The 16,268-nt window shown below is 42.5% G+C and overlaps 1 pseudogene; it reads right to left on the bottom strand.

The window, feature by feature from the left end:
- Positions 1-3,620: 3,620 nt before the first annotated feature.
- LOC115184207 (serine/threonine-protein kinase ULK4-like) overlaps positions 3,621-16,268 on the bottom strand; it is a 30,683-nt pseudogene continuing 18,035 nt past the window's right edge.

The following is a 16,268-nucleotide window of genomic DNA, read 5'->3' as shown; positions in this document are numbered from 1 at the left end:
AACCGTTGACACCAGGCAGGATGGGTCCATGGACTCATGATGCTTACGCCAAACCCTGACTCTGCCATCAGCATGATGCAACAGGAATCGGGATTTGTCAGAGCAGGCAATGTTTTTCCACTCCACAATTGTCCAGTGTTGGTGATCGCGTGCCCACTGGAGCCGTTTCTTCTTGTTTTTAAGCTGATAGGAGTGGAACCTGGTGTGGTCGTAATAGCCCATCCGTGACAGGAATCGCCGGAGTTGCATGTTCTGAGATGCCGTTCTGCACACCACTGTTGTAACTGCGCCATTATTTGTCTGTTTGTAGCCTGCCTGTTTGCAGTAGCTTGCACAATTCTTGCACGATCAACAAACTGTTGTCGCCCACAGGACTGCCCGCTAACTGGATGTTTTTTGTTTATCGCACCATTCCTCGGGAAACCCCTAGACACTGCCATGCGTGAAAAGCCCAGGAGTGTGTCCGTTTCTGAGATACTAGATCTGGCGTGCCCTGGCACCGACGATCATACCACACTCAAAGTCGCTTAGGTCACTCGTTTTGCCCATTCTAATGTTCAATCAAACAGTAACTGAATGCCTCAATGCCTGCTTTATATAGCAAGTCACGGCCACGTGACTCACTGTCTGTAGGAGCGATCGATTTTTGGTGAACGGGGTGGTGTGTCTAATAGACTGTATATAGGCTATGCTATCTAGTCTAATTGCCATATGTTCTTGTTTACAAAGACATGAAGCCGCTGAATCATGCATGCTTGCCACAGCCAGGATCCATCCAATCAAAACTTAGCTAGAATTCCCATCCTACTCTAAAAGTTTGACTTCAATCTGTGTTTAGCTGGGGAGGTTCTCCCTAGAGAAGTAGGCAAGTGTCAGTCAGCACTCATCATCGCTCAATAGAAATAAATAAGAAAAGCACCCAGTAGGCAGCGTCTTAATGACCGACGTGGTGTGAGTGTGAGTGTGTGCTGTGCTTCCCTTCCTCAGTCATATCCCCCTCCCGGCCCTCAGAGAGGAGCACCCACACAGTTATTATTAGTCAAGGTGGCTGGTGGAGAGAGACAGACTGACTGACTGACTTGACTCTCAACACCACTTAACTTTCCTGATAGTATTATTCTCATTACAGCTCAGAGTCTGTATTGAACAAATCCTTTAATTAATCAACAAAAGTCCCCTGTGCCTGCAGTTCCTACAGGACTCATACAGAACTCTCTCCAGAACTATCCCATTCAGAACTCTCTCCAGAACTATCCCATTCAGAACTCTCTCCAGAACTATCCCATACAGACACTCAGACAGAACTCTCTCTAGAAACTATCCCAAAGAACTCTCTCCAGAACTATCCCATACAGACACTCATACAGAACTCTCTCCAGAAACAATCCCATTCAGAAACTCTCTCCAGAACTCTATCCAGAACTATCCCATACAGACACTCATACAGAACTCTCCAGAACAATCCCATACAGACCTCTCTCCAAAACTATCCCAGACAGTCACTCAGACAGAACTATCCCAGACAGTCACTCAGACAGAACTCTCTCCAGAACTATCCCAGACAGTCACTCAGACAGAACTCGCTCCAGAACTATCCCAGACAGAACTCTCTCCAGAAACTATCCCATACAGACACTCATACAGAACTCTCTCCAGAACTATCCCACACAGACTCTCTCCAACACTATCCCATACAGAACCTCTCTCCAACACTATCCCATACAGACCTCTCTCCAACACTATCCCATACAGACCTCTCTCCACAACTATCCCATACAGACCTCTCTCCAACACTATCCCATACAGACCTCTCTCCAACACTATCCCATACAGACCTCTCTCCAACACTATCCCAATACAGACCTCTCTCCAACACTATCCTATACAGACCTCTCTCCAACACTATCCCAGACAGACACCCATACAGAACTCTCTCCCAGACAGACACCCATACAGACCTCTCTCCAACACTATCCATACAGACCTCCTCTCCAAACACTATTCCATACAGACCTCTCTCCAACACTATCCCATACAGACCTCTCTCCAACACTATCCCATACAGACCTCGCTCCAAACCTATCCCAGACAGTCACTCAGACAGAACTCTCTCCAGAACTATCCCAGACAGTCACTCAGACAGACCCTCTCTCCAGAACTATCCCAGACAGTCAACATTGTCAACATTGGTGAGAAGCATGTACATATACTTTTTCCCTCTGATGCTGTGAGGCCCCTTGGTGTGAAACAGTCCTCAAACTACTGAGCAACAATTCAACAGATATAACATTCTAGAGGTAGAAAAAAAACTCTGACATCATTTCTAGGAAATATGTTAACAACAGAAAAGATGGACAGGATCCATTACACCATTATTATTAATAGTTTTAAATAGAAGACTGGAGATTATGGATCAAAAATTCACACATTTGGTGGTAACTATCTGGACAAACCTATTTTTAGGCTAATCCTTTCAATGAAATTACAGTAGATGGCATCAGACTTAAATTGACCTACCGTAATTTCCGGACTATTAAGCGCACCTGAATATAAGCCGCACCCACTGAATTAAAACAAAAATATATTTTGAACATAAATAAGCCGCACATGTCTATAAGCCGCAGGTGCCTACCGGTACATTGAAACAAATGAACTTTACACAGGCTTTAACGAAACACGGCTTGTAACAAAAATAAATAGGCTTTAATGAAACACGGCTTGTAACAAAAATAAATAGGCTTTAACCGAACACGGCTTGTCACAACAACAAACAAAAAATTAGCAGTAAGCTTTAGTTGTCTTTTGCACTGAGTCAATTCCTCACGCTGCTGTTTCCAACGTCTTATCATCGACTCATTAAGACCAAGCTCCCGTGCAGCAGCTCTATTTCCTTTTCCAACAGCCAGATCATCGCCTTCAACTTGAAAGCTGCATCATATGCATTTCTCCGTGTCTTTGCCATGATGAGGGTGACAAAATGACTACCGCAATCAGAATGATGGGAAGTTTGAGAGCGCTCAATTTAATCTAAACAGTAAACAAAAAGTTGTTTGACCTTAACCCGTTCGGCAATTTCATTGGTCTAATGAAAGCTCATGCCGCCAAAAAACTGAGCACGTCACAGAATGTGTTTTTTTTAAGAAAAAAAATTGAAAGCGGGAAAAATCCATATATTAGCCGCGTCACTGTTTAAGCCGCGAGGTTCAAAGCGTGAGAAAAAAGTTGCAGCTTATAGCCCGGAATTTACGGTATGTACAAATAAAGTTTCTTAAGTACATAGGTACAACTAAATTATATTTGCCCCCCCACCCAACTCACAAATCTTGGGAATAATCTTGCTCCATATTGGTATATACGCTGGCCAGCCTAAAAGTTTTGCTAATTAGCTTATAATGAACACGTAATATCAACTCTCCCTTCTGGGAGAAGAGACATCGTCTTTTGAAACAAACACAGTTTTGTAATTAGAAGAACAGATGCACCAGCTGAGGAACAACGGTCCTCTGGCCAGACTGACTATCTGGCTGACTGACACACTACTGCACTACACACAGCCTACATACAGAGTGTGTATGTGTGTGTACGTGTGTGTATCCACCGGTTGTTAATTGCCAGCGAGGTCACAACAAGGACCCATCCATCCGGGGCTTGTTTTGATGCAGGTACATGACAGGGGCTGACGACAGTCTGCTGCATGCCCTTGACTTGCAGTTGGCAAACAATGCCTGTAGGGCCTTGCAGGAGGATCATTACCGCGGAACTCCCCCACCCCCCTCCCTCCCTCCCTCCCTCCCTCCCTCCCTCCTGCTGAGGCAGGTGCAGCAGTCTTACCCCTTCCCGAAGGCACCTCATTAACACTGTGTAGGCGGCAGCAGGAACGACCCACAGCTCTCCTGGGTGCTCTTTCTTCTCCTCCTGCGGGGAGAGAGGGAAGAGAAGGTAAGAAAAGGGGAGGGGGCTGTGAGTGGAGACAGAGAGGACCTCTGTAGTGGCTCGTTGGGGGAACAATTAGGGCAAAACAAAGCAGCAGCAGCTAGCGTAATTAGGCTAAATAAATAAGCCCCAGCAAATGCTCTAGCTAGCTACCAAATTTGGAACTTGGAAATGGCTTGGTACTGGTGAGGGAATGTGTGTTATTATGTAGTAAACTGCTGATATGTGAATTAATTGGCTCCAAAAACATATTGACAGTAAACATGAGGAGTGATGTAGTGAACCAAAAGCATATAGAAACACTGTTTACACACCTGTTCACTTTCAGAATAATCTTTATGCATCGATTACACTACATGTGAAGTTGTTTTGAGTTAGCTTGTATTTACACTTTTCTCCTCCGTCATCTCCACTGCTGCTCACATTTTCCCACCTTTTCATCACTACATCCGTGTTAATGAGGCCTTTGATCATAAACTGCATTGCATGCAGATGTAGGATCTTCATTTGATCCCTCTTTAGTTGCTGAGAATTTTCCTGCATACTTGTAGTATATTTGAGTTTTAAAAGGTTTCAAAGTTTGTAATTTCCACTTTGAATTTCAGACTTGATTTGCCCTAACGAAAATGCATCAACCCCTACAAAAATGTTGTTGCTGCAGGATTATTTTCCTGCTGTAGCAAACTGTCCTCAATTAAGATCCTACATCTGCAGTATTCAGAGAGCCCATTAACCACATGGCTTGCTTTTACCTAAGCTCTGCTTTTATGCCATCTATTCATTTTTCTGTGTTTAAAAAAAATATTTTGTTATGTAATACAGTATACATACAGTACATCAATCCTCATACAGATTGTTTCCCATGTTGTCCATGTAGTATTAATAATATGAAAGGGCCTATAAATGTTGTTCGAATCTCAGAATACTCAAATTATTTAGAGGCATCTCCTTTATTCTGTGGAGACGGTGTACAAATTCCTAAGATTCTCAGTTAGCATAAATTAGGAGAAAGAGAATTGTCGCGTGTACCAATATGGTGTGGATCCATAACGTGCAATTACTCTTCACGGGTATTTTTATTCAACTAGAACTAACGCTACCTGAATTCAGCCTTGAAAGCACATTCCCATACAGTAAAACACTTTTGTGGAGAAAAAAAAACAAATAGCCAATAGAGAATAAATGGCACTTTAAAACCCTTTACTTATATTGTTATTGAGCTAATAAAGTCAATGGCCATTGTGTGTGCTGCACTGAGTGACCCTGACAAACTGGAGAGCTCAGAGAGGAACAGGAACCCCCCTGAAAAATAAAGATCCCACTACCAGGAACCTTCATGTGTGTCTACATGGCTTTCAGATGCAGCGGGAGCTCAAGACAGCTTACAGTCAAAACAGCGTGAAAGTTAAACAGCTCTTTTGCATAGCTTTTTCAATGGAATAATAAACTAGTGGCAAGCCATTATGAAAAGCAATACTGTGTGTTGCAGAGCGATTTGAAATGTAGTGTTTTCAAACCCTTGCACAAACTGTAGTGAGCATTCATCAAACACAAAAACCAAATACAGACAGACAAACATCTTTAAGTGCTGATATTATCCAAGAGTGCTTAAATACAGTAGCTATTTAAGCAGGTATCTTTGTGGTAGATTATTGACAGTATCAGAATATCATCATAAAGGCCTAAGCCAACAGATGTATAAATCATTAGCTGTAAAGCACTTTGTGACAACTGCTAATTTAAAAAGGGCTTCATAAAATACATTTGATTGATTGATTGAATAGAAGTTAGTAGGTCTAATTCATTGTAATGGCAATAATTTCACACACTAATTTCATTAAACAGTAGGAGATAGGGTAGAGATAAGGCATAGGGTTGAAAGGGCACTGCTTTGGAGTATATCGTCACCTGTGTGGCGATGAGGTAGAGCAGCTCCCCAGTGGCGGCAGCAGGCACTGCTTCAGTTTGCTGTTCCTGAAGTTCTCCCTGATCAGCTCCGTGAACATGACAACAGCCTGGAGGCGCAGAGAATACACTAGCATCAGTCACTCAGTCAGTCGTGACAGTACTCCTGCCCTTCACACGCTTTATATTGAATATGTACCCTACCAAGACTGGATACGCAACAATGTCCAGAGAGAGTAGAATACTGTGCTATGCCAGAAGTTATATGTTTTCCCCATTCCATCCTGTTATTCTTCTACTTTAGCACTAAGGTCTATATTGTCAAACGGTGTCCATTAATAAACTATGAGGCCTGTAGACATGACAGATTTAAAGCTCATACTCCATGAAGCCAACATTATAACACTATAAAGGGTTTGGAGCTACATTATAACACTATAAAGGGTATGGAGCTACATTATAACACTATAAAGGGTATAGAAGCTACATTATAACACTATAAAGGGTTTGGAGCTACATTATAACACTATAAAGGGTATAGAGCTACATTATAACACTATAAAGGGTACGGAGCTACATTATAACGCTATAAAGGGTATAGAGCTACATTATAACACTATAAAGGGTATAGAGCTACATTATAACGCTATAAAGGGTATAGAGCTACATTATAACACTATAAAGGGTATAGAGCTACATTATAACACTATAAAGGGTACGGAGCTACATTATAACACTATAAAGGGTATAGAGCTACATTATAACACTATAAAGGGTATAGAGCTACATTATAACGCTATAAAGGGTATAGAGCTACATTATAACACTATAAAGGGTATAGAGCTACATTATAACACTATAAAGGGTTTGGAGCTACATTATAACACTATAAAGGGTTTGGAGCTACATTATAACACTATAAAGGGTATAGAGCTACATTATAACACTATAAAGGGTTTGGAGCTACATTATACACTATAAAGGGTATAGAGCTACATTATAACACTATAAGGGTTTGGAGCTACATTATAACACTATAAAGGGTTTGGAGCTACATTATAACACTATAAAGGGTATAGAGCTACATTATAACACTATAAAGGGTTTGGAGCTACATTATAACACTATAAAGGGTTTGGAGCTACATTATAACACTATAAAGGGTATAGAGCTACATTATAACACTATAAAGGGTTTGGAGCTACATTATAACACTATAAAGGGTTTGGAGCTACATTATAACGCTATAAAGGGTTTGGAGCTACATTATAACACTATAAAGGGCACGGAGCTACATTATAACACTATAAAGGGTTTGGAGCTACATTATAACACTATAAAGGGTTTGGAGCTACATTATAACACTATAAAGGGCACGGAGCTACATTATAACACTATAAAGGGTATGGAGCTACATTATAACACTATAAAGGGTAACAGAGCTACATTATAACACTATAAAGGGTTTGGAGCTACATTATAACACTATAAAGGGTTTGGAGCTACATTATAACGCTATAAAGGGTTTGGAGCTACATTATAACGCTATAAAGGGTTTGGAGCTACATTATAACACTATAAAGGGTACGGAGCTACATTATAACACTATAAAGGGTACAGAGCTACATTATAACACTATAAAGGGTTTGGAGCTACATTATAACACTATAAAGGGCACGGAGCTACATTATAACACTATAAAGGGTACAGAGCTACATTATAACACTATAAAGGGTACAGAGCTACATTATAACACTATAAAGGGTTTGGAGCTACATTATAACACTATAAAGGGTTTGGAGCTACATTATACACACTATAAAGGGTATAGAGCTTACATTATAACACTAATAAAGGGTATAGAGCTAATTTAACACTATAAAGGGCACGGAGCTACATTATAACACTATAAAGGGTATGGAGCTACATTATAACACTATAAAGGGTATAGAGCTACATTATACGCTATAAAGGGTTTGGAGCTACATTATAACACTATAAAGGGTTTGGAGCTACATATAAACACTATAAAGGGTATAGAGCTACATTATAAACACTATAAGGGTATGGAGCTACATTATAACACTATAAAGGGTTTGGAGCTACATTATAACACTATAAAGGGTATAGAGGCTACATTATAACACATATAAAGGGATGGAGCTACATTATAACACTATAAAGGGTATAGAGCTACATTATAACACATAAAGGGTATGGAGCTACATTATAACACTATAAAGGGTATAGAGCTACATTATAAACACTATAAGGGTTTGGAGCTACATTATAACACTATAAAGGGTATAGAGCTACATTATAACACTATAAAGGGTATGGAAGCTACATTATAACACTATAAAGGGTTTGGAGCTACATTATAACACTATAAAGGGTACAGAGCTACATTATAACACTATAAAGGGTATGGAGCTACATTATAAACACTATAAAGGGTTTGGAGCTACATTATAACACTATAAAGGGTATAGAGCTACATTATAACACTATAAAGGGTATAGAGCTACTTATAACACTATAAAGGGTATGGAGCTACATTATAACACTATAAAGGGTACAGAGCTACATTATAACACTATAAAGGGTATAGAGCTACATTATAGACCGCTATAAAGGGTATAGAGCTACATTATAACACTATAAAGGGCACGGAGCTACATTATAACACTATAAAGGGTATAGAGCTACATTATAACACTAAGGTAAAGGGTATAGAGCTCTATAACACTATAAGGGTATAGAGCTTACATTATAACACTATAAAGGGTATAGAGCTACATTATAACACTATAAAGGGTTTGGAGCTACATTATACACTAAAAGGGTTTGGAGCTACATTATAACCACTATAAAGGGTTGGAGCTACATTATAACACTATAAAGGGTATAGAGCTACATTATACACTATAAAGGGTAACAGAGCTACATTATAACACTATAAAAGGGTATAGAGCTACATTATAACACTATAAAGGGTATAGAGCTACATTATAAACACTATAAAGGGTAACCGAGCTACATTATAACACTATAAAGGGTAACAGAGGCTACATTATAACACTATAAAGGGTTTAGGAGCTACATTATAACACTATAAAGGGTATAGAGCTACATTATAACACTATAAAGGGTATGAGCTACATTATAACACTATAAGGGTATGAGCTACATTATAACACTATAAAGGGTATAGAGCTACATTATAACCTATAAAGGGTATAGAGCTACATTATAACACTATAAAGGGTATAGAGCTACATTATAACACTATAAGGGTATAGAGCTACATTATAACACTATAAAGGTAGAGAGCTACATTATAACACTATAAAGGGTATAGAGCTACATTATAACACTATAAAGGGTTGGAGCTACATTATAACCTATAAAGGGTTGGAGCTACATTATAACACTATAAAGGGTTTGGAGCTACATATAACACTATAAAGGGGATAGAGCTACATTATAACACTATAAAGGGTAACAGAGCTACATTATAACACTATAAAAGGGTAACAGAGCTACATTATAACACTATAAGGTAACAGAGCTACATTATAACACTATAAAGGGTAACAGAGCTACTTATAACACTATAAAGGGTTTGGAGCTACATTATAACACTATAAAGGGTATAGAGCTACATTATAACACTATAAAGGGTATGGAGCTACATTATAACACTATAAAGGGTATAGAGCTCAATTATAACACTATAAAGGGGATAGAGGCTACATTATAACACTATAAAGGGTATAGAGCTACATATAACACTATAAAGGGTATAGAAGCTACATTATAACCTCTATAAAGGGTATAGAGCTAGACTGACTGGATAAAGGACAAAGGTGGGAGGGAGGAGGGAGGCTAATGAGAGACTCCATATACATTTACATTTAAGTCATTTAGCAGACGCTCTTATCCAGAGCGACTTACAAATTAAAACAAATATAATATATATATTTTTTTTTTTTACCTTTATTTAACTAGGAAGTCAGTAAGAACAAATTCTTATTTTCAATGACGGCCTAGGAAGAGTGGGTTAACTGCCTCGTTCAGGGGCAGAACGACAGATTTTACCTTGTCAGCTCGGGGATTCAATCTTGCAACCTTCCGGTTACTAGTCCAACGCTCTAAGCACTAGGCTACCTGCCGCCTCAAATTATGGAAGGATTCTCATAATAACCACCTCCCTAAAAACATTCCCCCCACCCCCCACACACAGACACACACAAAAATATCACATATATGCAAACACCACACCCTAACTGGCTCATTCGTGGAATTAGCATTTTCTAGTCTCGTCCTCTTTAGAAGTGGGGAGGATGTGATGGACTTACTGCGGCAGCGCTCTCAGCAGGGCGCTATGCAAATAGGCAGCACACTCTATGCGAGGCTGCCCTGGCGCTGGCCGGTAAAGAACGTAAATGGTGACTTTGCAGGGAACAGATGTTTGGCTCACGTTTGATGCCAGAGAGAACGCGGCTTTGGCAGGAGAGATGTCCTGCAACTGACTGAACCATTCACTGTTCAAGAAAACAAACAGGGCTAAGTTGGAGCCGCAACACACGGCTACTTCCTCCCAAAACGCATCATTATCGCTCCTGTACAATCCGCAACTACCCCCCCTCCTCCAACCCTCCAACCCTCCAACCCCATAAGGCAGAGCTTTAAACTACTGAGGCTACAGACAGTTTAGGCCATGCAGCATGAAGCATCCCTGCGAGGCTTGGGGAGAGACAGAGAGACAGAGAGACCAGTTTCTCAAGGCAAGCAAGGTTTTGTTACTCATCATCACTATCATCACGTCTCAGCTGTGGTTCAGAACACACGAGACTGGAGTCTTACTGGAGACAACTCATGCAGGCATGAAGACAAATTATCACACCAAGAGCAATGGGCCAAAGTGACATGGAAATACTACCTTTATCACGATTGACAAGTCACAAAGCTACTGCTTTGTAGTTTAGATTTTAACATTTGATTTAAACATCACATTAATGCAACTGATCAATTGAATCAATAAAATGTCCCTGGTATGTGATTTTAGCTTAATGAATGTATTGTGACATTTAGTGGTTTGAGCCTGATCATTCACTCATTACAAACAGGGTGGCCAGGCAGGCAGGCAGCATGCAGACAGATATGTCCTGATGTCTTATTGATGGAAGGAGCTAGCTAATAACAAACCAAAAGGTGACCTGCTATGCTGTAGTGTGGTGGATCAATATCCCACGGCTGTCCAGAAGAAAACAGGCGTTTGATGTAGGGCTGACGCCTGCACAACACCTGACCTCAGGCGTTTCATGAGTCCTATAGTCCCATAGATCACCAATGGCCTCCGCCTATAGTTATCAGAAGGACATGAGGCAGATTGCTTTGGCCAGTGAGCAATAATTGACTCAAGCCATTATGGATGTGCTTTTGATGATGAATACATGGATACCAAATTATTTAAATGTTTTGGAGTAATGGATAAACAACTAAATTCAAATTTAACAAACCTCAAATTCCTAAAAATAACATCTTTACACAATCATAGTTTGGCAAATAGACACAAGAACCAGTGAATAGAATCAACAGCCGTGTTCATTGGCTCCAGCACTCTGTTCCTTTTCCAGTAGTGAGAACTAGTCTCCAAGCCCCGTCTGAGGAAATGGAACAGGCTAATTCTCCCACAATGAGAGGAGGGAGGCAGGAAGCAGTCTGTTCTGCTCACTCTGCAGGGACGGCCGGCACGACACACTAGGCCAGTTTCTAATGGGACACTGGGTGGAAACAGCAGACAGTGGTGTGCAACCACTATCGACGCTGCCATGAGAGAGAAAATGTCTGAATTGGGGCTTGGTGGTTTGTGGCACAGAAAAGTACTGCCTCTGCCAGGAAGATAACGCTTAATTACAATGATGTTGAAGTATCCATAGAGACAGGCAGAGGAAAGAGGATAATACTGAACTAATTCCTCTCTTCCTGTCCTAACTAAGCCTACAGTATGCCTGAAAAATAGCAGCTGCAGTCATTGCCGCTCACTGTTTTAAAGGACTGTGAGAAATGGAGGTTTGTAATGATAGTGTAGGGCCAACTTGATGTCTGATTCTGTTAGGCACCAAATTCAACGCTGACAATAAAAACATTGAACTATGCGGCATTGTAACTTGTGATTCTCACTGTGAGAACTCCTTTCAAAAAACAATCGGAGCAACAGAAGCCCGGACCAAGAGAGAGAAAACTTGTCTCACAGTGGAAACTTTAACTAGGATCACGGACGACCACTGAGATCCCCAGTGTAGCAGACATATGGAGATGGTGGTAACAATAGCCCTGCCCTGACGCAGAAATGGCCATGACTGCGGCTGACCATCAGACACAGAACCCCTGTGGAGAGAGAGCACAATGATAACAGTCTCTGGGATCTGTCACTCTGGAATCTGAGCTAGCTGTGCCCAGATGGGTGGTGGGGGGCGTGGCGACAAATCAAATCCTCAGCCATCTTTACAAAAGAAGACTGTGGAAAATAAAAGTCGCTGCGCCATTCTCTGGTGTGCCGATTAACGACGGCCATTTTGTATATCACTCGTATACCCCTCTTCCTCTATGAGCTTTAAACCTATAAACCACCACAGGAAATCATGGCAAACCCATGTAAGACGTGGATCAAGGGTGGAGGCGCCAGATTTCACATCAAATAGAATCCTGTTTTTAAAATGATTAACCGCAATGTCTTTGACGGTTTGTTAACGGCTCCATAAGCATGTTTGGGCAGGTCGACCGGTGGCGCTTGTTTAGAGCTCTACCTACCGCTGGGTTACAGTGGCATCTGGTGATTCACCCTGGTACTTTCTCTCACTACCGCTCCCATTGGATGATCATAATGCTGCATAGAGACTAGACTTCTATGGCTCTGCTGCAATTAGTACAGATTTAGGGGATTTTAATTCAACAGATTTTACTGTTGTTGATGTTGTAGGGGTCTTTCACATAGCTAGAATTGTGTGTGTGTGTGTAAAAGATTGTGAGATGTTTGTATTGAGACTACTACACTGTCTGCTCTGATTCTAACAGTTAAAGTGATGTTCAACTATTCAGCAGCTCATGGCTTTGATAGTTATATGTGATACACCGATCAAATCCCAAATGGCACCCTATTCCCTACATAGTGCACTTTGACCAGAGCCCTATGCATTTGGGACACATCCACCATTGATACACAGAGGACAAGCATAGGTGCTGTGACAACAGGGTGAAGGGGCCTGGTGCAGTGCTGCTGGATTATGCCAGCCTAAGCAGTGTGACAGACAGTACCACTAACCTCAGCAGTGTGACAGACAGTACCACTAACCTCAGCAGTGTGACAGACAGTACCACTAACCTCAGCAGTGTGACAGACAGTACCACTAACCTCAGCAGTGTGACAGACAGTACCACTAACCTCAGCAGTGTGACAGACAGTACCACTAACCTCAGCAGCGTGACAGACAGCGTGACAGACGGTACCACTAACCTCAGCAGCGTGACAGACGGTACCACTAACCTCAGCAGCGTGACAGACGGTACCACTAACCTCAGCAGCGTGACAGACGGTACCACTAACCTCAGCAGCGTGACAGACGGTACCACTAACCTCAGCAGCGTGACAGACGGTACCACTAACCTCAGCAGCGTGACAGACGGTACCACTAACCTCAGCAGCGTGACAGACGGTACCACTAACCTCAGCAGCGTGACAGACGGTACCACTAACCTCAGCAGTGTGACAGACGGTACCACTAACCTCAGCAGTGTGACAGACTGTACCACTAACCTCAGCAGCGTGACAGACGGTACCACTAATCTCAGCAGTGTGACAGACGGTACCACTAACCTCAGCAGCGTGACAGACAGTACCACTAACCTCAGCAGTGTGACAGACAGCGTGACAGACAGTACCACTAACCTCAGCACTGTGACAGACAGTACCACTAACCTCAGCAGCGTGACAGACAGTACCACTAACCTCAGCAGCGTGACAGACAGCGTGACAGACAGTACCACTAACCTCAGCAGCGTGACAGACAGCGTGACAGACGGTACCACTAACCTCAGCAGCGTGACAGACGGTACCACTAACCTCAGCAGCGTGACAGGACGGTACCACTAACCTCAGCAGCGTGACAGACGGTACCACTAACCTCAGCAGCGTGACAGACGGTACCACTAACCTCAGCAGCGTGACAGACGGTACCACTAACCTCAGCAGCGTGACAGGACGGTACCACTAACCTCAGCAGCGTGACAGACGGTACCACTAACCTCAGCAGCGTGACAGACGGTACCACTAACCTCAGCAGTGTGACAGACGGTACCACTAACCTCAGCAGTGTGACAGACGGTACCACTAACCTCAGCAGCGTGACAGACGGTACCACTAATCTCAGCAGTGTGACAGACGGTACCACTAACCTCAGCAGCGTGACAGACAGTACCACTAACCTCAGCAGTGTGACAGACAGCGTGACAGACAGTACCACTAACCTCAGCACTGTGACAGACAGTACCACTAACCTCAGCAGCGTGACAGACAGTACCACTAACCTCAGCAGTGTGACAGACAGCGTGACAGACAGTACCACTAACCTCAGCAGTGTGACAGACAGCGTGACAGACAGTACCACTAACCTCAGCACTGTGACAGACAGTACCACTAACCTCAGCAGCGTGACAGACAGTACCACTAACCTCAGCAGTGTGACAGACAGCGTGACAGACAGTACCACTAACCTCAGCACTGTGACAGACAGTACCACTAACCTCAGCAGCGTGACAGACGGTACCACTAATCTCATCAGCGTGACAGACGGTACCACTAATCTCAGCAGAGTGACAGACAGTACCACTAACCTCAGCAGTGTGACAGAGAGTACCACTAACCTCAGCAGTGTGACAGACAGCGTGACAGACAGTACCACTAACCTCAGTGACGGGGGTCTCCTCTCTGAGCTCAATGCAGTGGGACGCCAGCAGCCCCAGCACCCGCATCACCTTAAACTTCCTGGAATACACACGCACATGCACACGCACACACATACACACAGGACACAGGGCTAACCATAAATGTCATAGTCTTCCTGGAATAGACAGACAGGTCACTTGTATAAATACATGGAAGACATCCACAGAAATAACACTGCTATTTTGTAAAGGCTAACAGTGATTTACAGCATATCCAGACCAGGCATCAGATCATTGTAAAGGCTAACAGTGATTTACAGCATATCCAGACCAGGCACCAGATCATTGTAAAGGCTAACAGTGATTTACAGCATATCCTGACCAGGCATCAGATCATTGTAAAGGCTAACAGTGATTTACAGCATATCCAGACCAGGCATCAGATCATTGTAAAGGCTAACAGTGATTTACAGCATATCCTGACCAGGCATCAGATCATGTAAAGGCTAACAGTGATTTACAGCATATCCAGACCAGGCATCAGATCATTGTAACAGAATATCCAGACCAGGCACCAGATCATTGTAATGTGCAGTAGGCTACAGTACATGCTAGACATTATTTCCATGCATTGGCGCATGGAAAATGCAGAGAATGGTTGTGTGTATGTATGGGGTCGGACAGGTGGAAGCTAAAGGAACTCACACATCCCAGTTAGGTGCTAGACGCAGCTGCTGGGTCAACACAGGGAACTGTCACAAAGGGAGAGAACACAACAGCAGTTGTTAACACAGCAATATATCTACTGTACATATCATTCTTAGTATATATTTCAGTGGATATACGCACAGATTGCATTTGGATTACTGATACAGTGTTATTTGGGTTGTCAACTGGATTAGTTCTGACATTCATTACTTTTTTATTATTATTATTATTATTTGTGTACTTGATTGACATTTCTGCCGCACTGTCAGGAGCTGGTAACACAAGCATGTCAGGAGCTGGTAACACAAGCATGTCAGGAGCTGGTAACACAAGCATGTCAGGAGCTGGTAACACAAGCATGTCAGGAGCTGGTAACACAAGCATGTCAGGAGCTGGTAACACAAGCATGTCAGGAGCTGGTAAACACAAGCATGTCAGGAGCTGGTAACACAAGCATGTCAGGAGCTGGTAACACAAGCATGTCAGGAGCTGGTAACACAAGCATGTCAGGAGCTGTTAACACAAGCATGTCAGGAGCTGTTAACACAAGCATGTCAGGAGCTGTTAACACAAGCATGTTCAGGAGCTGTTAACACAAGCATGTCAGGAGCTGGAACACAGCATGTCAGGAGCTGGTAACACAAGCATGTCAGGAGCTGGTAACAAAAGCATGTCAGGAGCTGGTAACACAAGCATGTCAGGAGCTGTTAACACAAGCATGTCAGGAGCTGTTAACACAAGCATGTCAGGAGCTGTTAACACAAGCATGTCAG

The sequence above is a fragment of the Salmo trutta genome, unplaced genomic scaffold (assembly GCF_901001165.1).
Source record: "Salmo trutta unplaced genomic scaffold, fSalTru1.1, whole genome shotgun sequence".
NCBI lineage: Eukaryota > Metazoa > Chordata > Actinopteri > Salmoniformes > Salmonidae > Salmo > Salmo trutta.
This window is presented reverse-complemented; position numbering and strand designations above follow the sequence as displayed.